Source organism: Pseudophryne corroboree, chromosome 2, assembly GCF_028390025.1.
Source record: "Pseudophryne corroboree isolate aPseCor3 chromosome 2, aPseCor3.hap2, whole genome shotgun sequence".
Lineage (NCBI taxonomy): Eukaryota > Metazoa > Chordata > Amphibia > Anura > Myobatrachidae > Pseudophryne > Pseudophryne corroboree.
This window is the reverse complement of record NC_086445.1, coordinates 580,816,884-580,825,807: the sequence shown is the minus strand read 5'-3', so window position 1 is coordinate 580,825,807 and position 8,924 is coordinate 580,816,884. Positions and strand designations below refer to the sequence as shown.

The 8,924-nt window shown below is 46.4% G+C and overlaps 1 pseudogene; it reads right to left on the bottom strand.

Moving 5' to 3' along the window:
* Positions 1-3,689: 3,689 nt before the first annotated feature.
* LOC135051713 (5S ribosomal RNA) lies at positions 3,690-3,808 on the bottom strand (annotated as a pseudogene).
* Between the last annotated feature and the right edge of the window lie 5,116 nt (positions 3,809-8,924).

Sequence of the window (8,924 nt, the reverse complement as noted above, 5' to 3'; positions counted from 1 at the left end):
TTGCTGGTCGCAGTATAACACCAGTATGTGTGTAAATACATTTTAGGATACCCTCCTGCTTTCTATCAGCAGGATCCTTAAGGGCGGCCATCTCAGGAGAGGGTAGAGCCCTTACAAGCGTGTGAGCGCTTTATCCACCCTAGGGGGTGTTTCCCAACGCACCCTAACCTCTGGCGGGAAAGGATATAATGCCAATAACATTTTAGAAATTATCAGTTGTTATCGGGGGAAACCCACGCATCATCACACACCTCATTTAATTTCTCAGATTCAGGAAAACTACAGGTAGTTTTTCCTCACCGAACATAATACCCCTTTTTGGTGGTACTCGTATTATCAGAAATGTGTAAAACATTTTTCATTGCCTCCATCATGTAACGTGTGGCCCTACTGGAAGTCACATTTGTCTCTTCACCGTCGACACTGGAGTCAGTATCCGTGTCGGCGTCTATATCTGCCATCTGAGGTAACGGGTGATAGAGGACAGGACCCCACTAGCCCTTTGGGGAGACAGAGAGAGAGTTTGCCAGCACACACCAGAGCGCTATATATATATACAGGGATAACCTTATATAAGTGTTTTTCCCCTTATAGCTGCTGTATTGTTTATACTGCGCCTAATTAGTGCCCCCCTCTCTTTTTTAACCCTTTCTGTAGTGTAGTGACTGCAGGGGAGAGCCAGGGAGCTTCCCTCCAACGGAGCTGTGAGGGAAAATGGCGCCAGTGTGCTGAGGAGATAGGCTCCGCCCCCTTATCGGCGGCCTTATCTCCCGTTTTTCTATGTATTCTGGCAGGGGTTAAATGCATCCATATAGCCCAGGAGCTATATGTGATGCATTTTTTGCCATCCAAGGTGTTTTTATTGCGTCTCAGGGCGCCCCCCCCAGCGCCCTGCACCCTCAGTGACCGGAGTGTGAAGTGTGCTGAGAGCAATGGCGCACAGCTGCAGTGCTGTGCGCTACCTTGTTGAAGACAGGACGTCTTCTGCCGCCGATTTTCCGGACCTCTTCTGTCTTCTGGCTCTGTAAGGGGGCCGGCGGCGCTGCTCTGGGACCCATCCATGGCTGGGCCTGTGATCGTCCCTCTGGAGCTAATGTCCAGTAGCCTAAGAAGCCCAATCCACTCTGCACGCAGGTGAGTTCGCTTCTTCTCCCCTTAGTCCCTCGATGCAGTGAGCCTGTTGCCAGCAGGTCTCACTGAAAATAAAAAACCTAAAACTAAACTTTTCACTAAGCAGCTCAGGAGAGCCACCTAGTGTGCACCCTTCTCGTTCGGGCACAAAAATCTAACTGAGGCTTGGAGGAGGGTCATAGGGGGAGGAGCCAGTGCACACCAGGTAGTTCTAAAGCTTTACTTTTGTGCCCAGTCTCCTGCGGAGCCGCTATTCCCCATGGTCCTTACGGAGTCCCCAGCATCCACTTAGGACGTTAGAGAAATAATGTATATTTCTAGTGCACAGTCTGCAATCTGATCTCTAGAGGAAGAAGTGGGCCTACCGGGGGTTTCCCCTGTACCCCGTGGGCCAGTCTGACCCTGACCGTGGCACACTGGTGTGCCATGATACAGCATCTGCCGGCCTAGATACACACTGGCTTGGCACCAGACACACACTGTGCAGACCAGGCACAGAAATGACACAGCCCACTCAGGTGTGCACACCACTCACACCGTCCTAATTAATGTTAATATGCAGGGCCTATGTTCGCGCAACAAAGCGATTATCATCAGACTGAGCATGAGCCGAAATCGTGCTGTACATGCACCAAAGTACCATTGCGATAGCGCTCGTACTCAGATTTTTATGCAGAATGCATGACAGGAAGGGACCGTTTTGGGCTAGGTAACGGGGAGTGACAGCAAAAACGCAGGCATGTCATCACTGTTTTCGGGGCATGTATATGCTATCAGCTGTGATTATGTAGGTATAAAAACATAGCTACTTCGGTGTCCATTCTGTATAGTCATAGGGCTACCCTATTAGTCAATGTTCCTCGCTATTGCCTATAGTCCAATGGTTTCCAAACTTTTTTGAACCACGGCGCCCTAGAATATCAGAATTTTTTTCACGGCACCCCTAGGCCAAAAATTTCTTATTGAGAAATTTAGAAAGAAATATTACATTAAGTAGATTGCATTTATATGTCATCCTTAGGGTCAGTTGTGTGGTGAGGGACAAGATTTGCTTCTGTTTGGCCACATATTTTATGACTGGCAGCCACCAGCACTGGTTTTGCCTATTATATTGACCATGAATAATTTGAATTGGTCCTGGAACACCAACCCAGGGCACCCCTGCAAGTGCCCCGAGGCACCCCAGGGAGCCACGGCACACAGTTTGGGAACCTCTGCTATAGTCTGTATATGTGTGTAGGCTGTTGTGAATGAATTTGCAAATGCTCCGGTGGGTGTCTATATTCTTTCCTGGGTGGAAGCTTTACTTGTGATTATTAGCAACTTCGCAGCCTAAAAACTTGCATAGGCGTCTGCTTACAAAAATGAATTAGGCCAACTGTGTGAATGTGAGTGATGTGACTGTGTGAAGCAGCTGCAGAAGGAGCCTGCCAAAGTCTGAGTCTGACTGAGGAGAGTGGACCTGGTGAGTGTGGCACTGAACTGGGGGCACTGTGTGAGATAATGTGATCCAAAGGCGCAGCTACCATAGGTGCAGAGAGTGCAGCTGCTATTGGGCCCAGAGCTGAAAGGGGCCCACCTTTACTGACAAAGTTACATGTGTTATATCAATTTTTTACCATTTGGTAGTACATAGGGCCTCTTACAACCTTTTGCATTGGAGTCTACAATATATCTAGTTATATCCCTGGCCATTGTAATGTGATTAAAAAAAAGGAACTGGAGGGCATTATAAAGCTTCATAATATGTACAGTACAGGGTCACTGTGATATAGTACATTATGAAATGGAGGTACTATAGTGTGGCATACTACGTACTGGGTCACTGTAATGTGGCATAGTATTTCATGAGGTTTTGCATAGAGGCGAGGCAAGAAGGCTGTTTAGTCTATCTGGGGCACACTTTAAATGTAATATGGTGTGAAGAGAAATAAATAGAGAATAAAACTTAACTTTTATTAATATACACTAGAAGAGTCAAGACGACCAAAAAACTTATAAAGATTAAAAGGTTATTAAATTGATAACTCTTAGGTGTTACTTTCTGTGATGTATCTTATCCTGGGTGAAATAATATATTATTGTATATGTATCATCCAAATGATATGTTTAGCGAAACAAAGAAACTACTTACGAGTAAGTAAAGGTCAAAAAATGACTTTCATCAGAGCCAAAGTTTCTATTGTACTGTTCTCTTATCCTTTAAATTCAATGAAGACTGTATTATAGGCCCCACTTAAGAGAACAGGAACAAGACTGTTTTACTCCAAACACTCGCAACTAGTGAGATATTTATTAAATAATTGATTAATTTGATCCTTGAGTGAGTGATGATACATACATAAGCGATGTAGCAGCAGTTTGGAGAGGGGTATATCTGGATTGAGTGGAGAGAAATAGTGGAGACCAAATAATAACAAACCAGTCACTTCTGCTTTTGCTCATCTGTTGCCATTGAATGAGCAATGAGCGAGTGTATACGCCAAGATATCAGTATTGAAAGAAGTAAAGTACACTTCTGCTTTCCAAGGTAAATTTGGTAGTTCTGCTATTAAGTAATTCTACAACACCTGGTATTCCCAGAAGGTCCCCTTTTCTGGTACTGACCAAGCCCAACACTGCTTGGCTTCCAAGGTCAGATGAGATCGAGCACATTCAATGTGGTGTGACTGTAGATAGAGGATAAGCGTCACTACTAATCACCTAGGATTGTCCATAATTGGATGAGAGAGTATATGAACAAGATATATGAAAACAAAATATGATCAGATGATCAGGTGAACAAGCTCCCCAGCAAAATGCGTGTCACTTCCGGCCCGGTTCTGGTACTGTAACTTCGTAAGGCACTGAGGATCCTTTGTTGTGCAGTAAAAGATAATAACATTGCTGTGTGTGGCAACATTACATGTATCCTGCAAGTGAGTGGGAATTTACTTAAAATGGGACTGTTTAATAAGAAATGGCTTGGTGCGTGCAGCAGATTCAGTTGCAGATAATGACCAACATCATGTCTCATATTACATAATTTTTAAATGGTAATTTTTTTTTTTTATAAGATATTAAGGTGCTTGCTATGTGAAACATAATATTTGTGACATTTTTATGGACGGACTAAAACTATAAAACTTAAATTCTGCTATTATAAGAAAACATATAAAAGCAAATCGTATTTGAAGTTTCCAAATGTAAACATTTTACATACCTGCTTAAAGATGATAACTTACATTATCTCTATGGAATGTCATGTTCCTCTGTTTCTATGGTAACATTATTAGCCCAAATTTTCTCCTGAAAAAGAAATGGGATTGCTGGCTTTGCTTATAACTTTTGGATGCAGGATTTATAAAAGTCTTACATTTTATCACTGGGACAGATTCTGAATAGCTTCAAACGCATATAGGTTAAAGCTTTGAAACACTTTTCTAGCGCACTTCCTTCCAATTACCACCATACTTTGAAACAGAATATCTTTAAATAGTTGCCTGTCTGTATGGAGTCATTTCAATTCAGGATAGAAAACTGTACAATTGTTGTCATTTGTTGTGTATCTTTTTAAATGGGAATTTTCCATAGACTGTCACCATTTGAATGATTTCTTTAATGAAAATAAAATCTATCAAATTGATTTGCTGTGTATAAGAAGAGTATTCTTGTCAAATGGATGACTGCTTTTCCAAATGTGGCAATCTACTTGTGAGCAATCTTAATATACTGATTTTACAGTAAGCTACAGTTAGATGTCAATAAAATGTTACCTACTTAACTGAGCCATGTCTTATTTCTTTGTGCTGAAACTAGAATAAGTGATATTTACATGCACTGTACTTATTTACTCTGCTTATACATAACAATGGAAGACATGGATTTGGGAGCAGTGTTAGCCGCTTCCCTGTGGAGGATGAGCCCCACTCATCCTCTACAGTGACAGGCTGCATAAATCTTTATTAAAATTAACTTCTCCCCATCATTCCTGAAGACGGTTGGGGTGTGCAGGTGGCTGAGGAGGTTGATGTTTTTGAATGGTAAAAGGGCTTTAAATCCATACATCTTCCCACGAGGGACAGACTGGGGATAGCAGCAGTGCTGCAAGTATGGCGGTACGGGGCGGTATGGCGTACCTGTAAGAAAATCCCAGCAGGTACACCATACCGCCGGGCTGCCACCTTGCAGACACCGGGTGTTGGAGAGAGGAGAGCGCAGCATGCGCCTCTCCTCTTCTGCCTGCCCGAGTCTCGTCTGGCGGCAGCTTCGTGCACTGAGCCGGTTCGTGAGCCAATCAGCCGCTGCTGCTGGACTGTGAGCCGATTGGCTCGCGGACCGGCGCCAGTTATAAGATACAGGAGAGAGACAAACTAAGGGCAGGAGAGGGGCAGGAGGAGCGCGTGCTGCGCTCTCCTCTCCCCAGCAGCAGACCAGCAGCAGAAGACAGTGCCAGCCCCAGGTAGCAGCAACAACGGTAAGTTGCACTGCTGGTGCATATCTGGCAATCTGGGGGCATGTGTATCTGGCACTGTGGGGGCATGTATATCTGGCACTGTGGGGGCATGTATATCTGGCACTGTGGGGGCATATCTGGCACTGTGGGGGCATGTATATCTGGCACTCTGGGGGCATGTATATCTGGCACTCTGGGGGCATATCTGGCACTGTGGGGGCATGTGTATCTGGCACTGTGGGGGCATATCTGGCACTGTGTGGGCATATCTGGCACTCTTGGGGTATCTGTGTATCTGGCACTGTGGGGGCATATCTGTCACTGTGGAGGCATGTGTATCTGGCACTGTGGGGGCATGTGTATCTGGCACTTTGGGGCATATCTGGCACTGTGGGTGCATATCTGGCACTGGGGGCATGTATATCTGGCACTGTGGGGGCATATCTTGCACTGTGGGGGCATGTGTATCTGGCACTTTGGGGGTATATCTGGCACTGTGGGGGCATGTGTATCTGGCACTGTGGGGGCATGTATATCTTGCACTGTGGGGGCATGTGTATCTGGCACTGTGGGGGCATATATGGCACTGTGGGGGCATGTGTATCTGGCACTGTGGCGGCATATATGGCACTGTGGGGGCATGTTTATCTGGCACTCTGGGGGCATGTGTATCTGGCACTGTGGGGGGCATGTGTATCTGGCACTGTGGGGGCATATCTAGCACTGTGGGGACATATCTGGCAATCTGGGGGCATCTGTGTATCTGGCACTGTGGGGGCATATGTGTATCTGGTGCAGAGGGGACATATCTGGCACTGTGAGGGCATATGTGTATCTGACACTCTGGGGCAATGTGTATCTGACACTGTGGGGGAATATATGACACTACTGGAGGCATTTGTGTATCTAGCACCATGGGGCATTTGTGCATCTGGCACTGTGGGGCATTTGTGCATCTGGTACCATGGGGCATTTGTGCATCTGGAACTGTAGGAGCAAATCTGGCACGGTGGGGGCGTATCTGGCACTGTGGGGGCATATGTGTATCTGGCACTATTGGTGTCATAAGTGTATCTGGCCCCCCCATATGTGTATCACCCCCCCATTTTCATTGGCCACGCCCCATGTGACATTTGACCACACCCATTTTCGTCACGCGCACACACAGTACCTATAAGACATTTTTTCTACTTGCACCACTGGATAAGTTAGTCCTGGCATTCATTTGTGTACGGCTACAAGTCACAGGGAATTACCTTGCATAATATCCCATGTTTGAGTGAGCCTCTCAGTATGTAACTGCGTAACATGAAGCATCACATCATGGCTGTGAATTAGAGAATGCAAAGTGCCTGTGAAAGAAGAGTGTTAGGGGGTGGAGCTGCTTGGCCAGGCCTACAGACATCCACACTGGCTCATCAGTCCATCAGTCTTTCTGGCATTTCCTGGGATTGCCAGGTGACAAGTCTGACTGTGCTCCTCACTGTGGCAGCTAGAAAGATAGGGACATTCTGATTGAGTAGATACCCCATAGATGTTTTTGCCTGTGATAAGTGTAATTATCAGGCAATAACTCGACAATATTAGGGGACTACATGTTCCATCAACCTCATAAATGACACCTGCACATGTGATGGCAACTACATTTGAAGGAGGGAAGTCCAATTTTTCAAATGTAGCTATTGGCTTTTCTATATATAGGAGGGAGGGCATTGGAAGCCATATCACTCAAATAATGACACTTGCACTCATGGGTAGAATCTACATTTGAAAGAAGTGAGTCCTCCTAGTAGCTATTGCCTGGTGCTCACCTTAGGCTATAAGGTCTGAAACTCGGTCCTCAGGCCCCCAAGCAGTTCATGTTTTCCAGGTCTCCTCACAGAATTGCAAGTGAAATAATTAGCTCCACCTGTGGATCTTTTAAAATGTGTTGGTGAGTAATGACTGCATCTGTGCACCTGCTAGGTGATTTGAAAAATGTGAACAGTTATTTGGTCCAGAGGACAGAATTTGAGAACCACTGCCTTAGATCACCAGACAATATCAATGTGCATTATAGAAAAAGAATAATCCAATGAAACGGATTATGGAATGTTCAGATCTCCTTGGTGGTTCCAGTTGATATCACACATGTCACTCTCCCATTCAGCTGAAGTATGCAGCTGTCTTACCCTGTAGCCAGTTATCAGTCACTGTACACGGTGTGTGTGTGTGTGTGTGTGTGTGTGTGTGTGTGGGGGGGGGGGAGGCTGCTCTCTCACTCTGTGACTGTGGGATGCAGCTCCTGTCATGCTGTATGGCTGTCACTGAGGGCACCATGCCTTACCTGTATGCTATCACAAGTCTCTCTCAGTGCTGCCTGTGCTTCCCTCCCTGAAAAGTGGCTGGCCAGCTGCCCCTCGCTGTCTTCCCCTCCTTTAGCTTACATGGGTGCTGTGACAGCAGGTCTCATGAACATCCCTCTAGGTCACTGGCTTTCCTCATAGGACCGCCGTGCACTAGCTGCGCCTTGCTGGTTACCTCAGGACAGTTATATAGTGGCCCAAACACTTGCCGCTGTCACTCTCCTGTTTCCTGAACTGACATAAGCATACCTCCCATTCTGAGCCTCTTCAGGAGGGACACAATGCTCTCCTCCTGGACTTCCCTCTTACTGTATGATTGCCATCACCTGTGTTGAAACACCTTTCTTATCAATTAACCTGTTCAACACAGGTGCTGGCAATCATAAATTAAGAGAAAAGTCCAGAAGCAGAGCATTGTGTCCCTCCTGGAGAGGGTTATGTTGGGAGGTATGCATGGTATGCATAAGCCGCCTCAGCTCTGGCTCTCCTCACAGCACGGTCTCTGCAGGGCTCTCTCTCACCCTCCATAGGCTCCTCCTCCTAGAGTTCACAGGTCAGTCTGCATTGGAGCTGGGGATTTTCCTACTCTCTGGATGCTGCAGCTGGAATCCTCCAGGGTCCTAGACATTGGCGTTTCTATAATGGGTGCAGTGTGTGCGAGGCACACGGGCCCCCAGGACCAGGGGGGCCCACCCTGCACACACTGCACCCATTTGCTTAATACTTACCTCTCTGAAGTTCCCCAGTCGAAGCCATCCCTTTTTCGGCAGTGCAATAGAGTTTGAACACTAGGGGGAACAAACTCTATTGTGCCTGCTGAAAACCCCAGAAAGATGGCATGGCGGCCATTTTTCCAGAGTTTTGCGCATGCGCAGTAGCAAAATCTTCGGGAAAATGGCAGCCGCGCCGTGTTTCCAGAGGTTTGCGCATGCGCAATAGAGTCTGGTCTCAGACTCTAGTGCCGCTGCGGAGAAGGATGGCACCGCCGGGGGACCCAGGAGAGGTAAGTATTA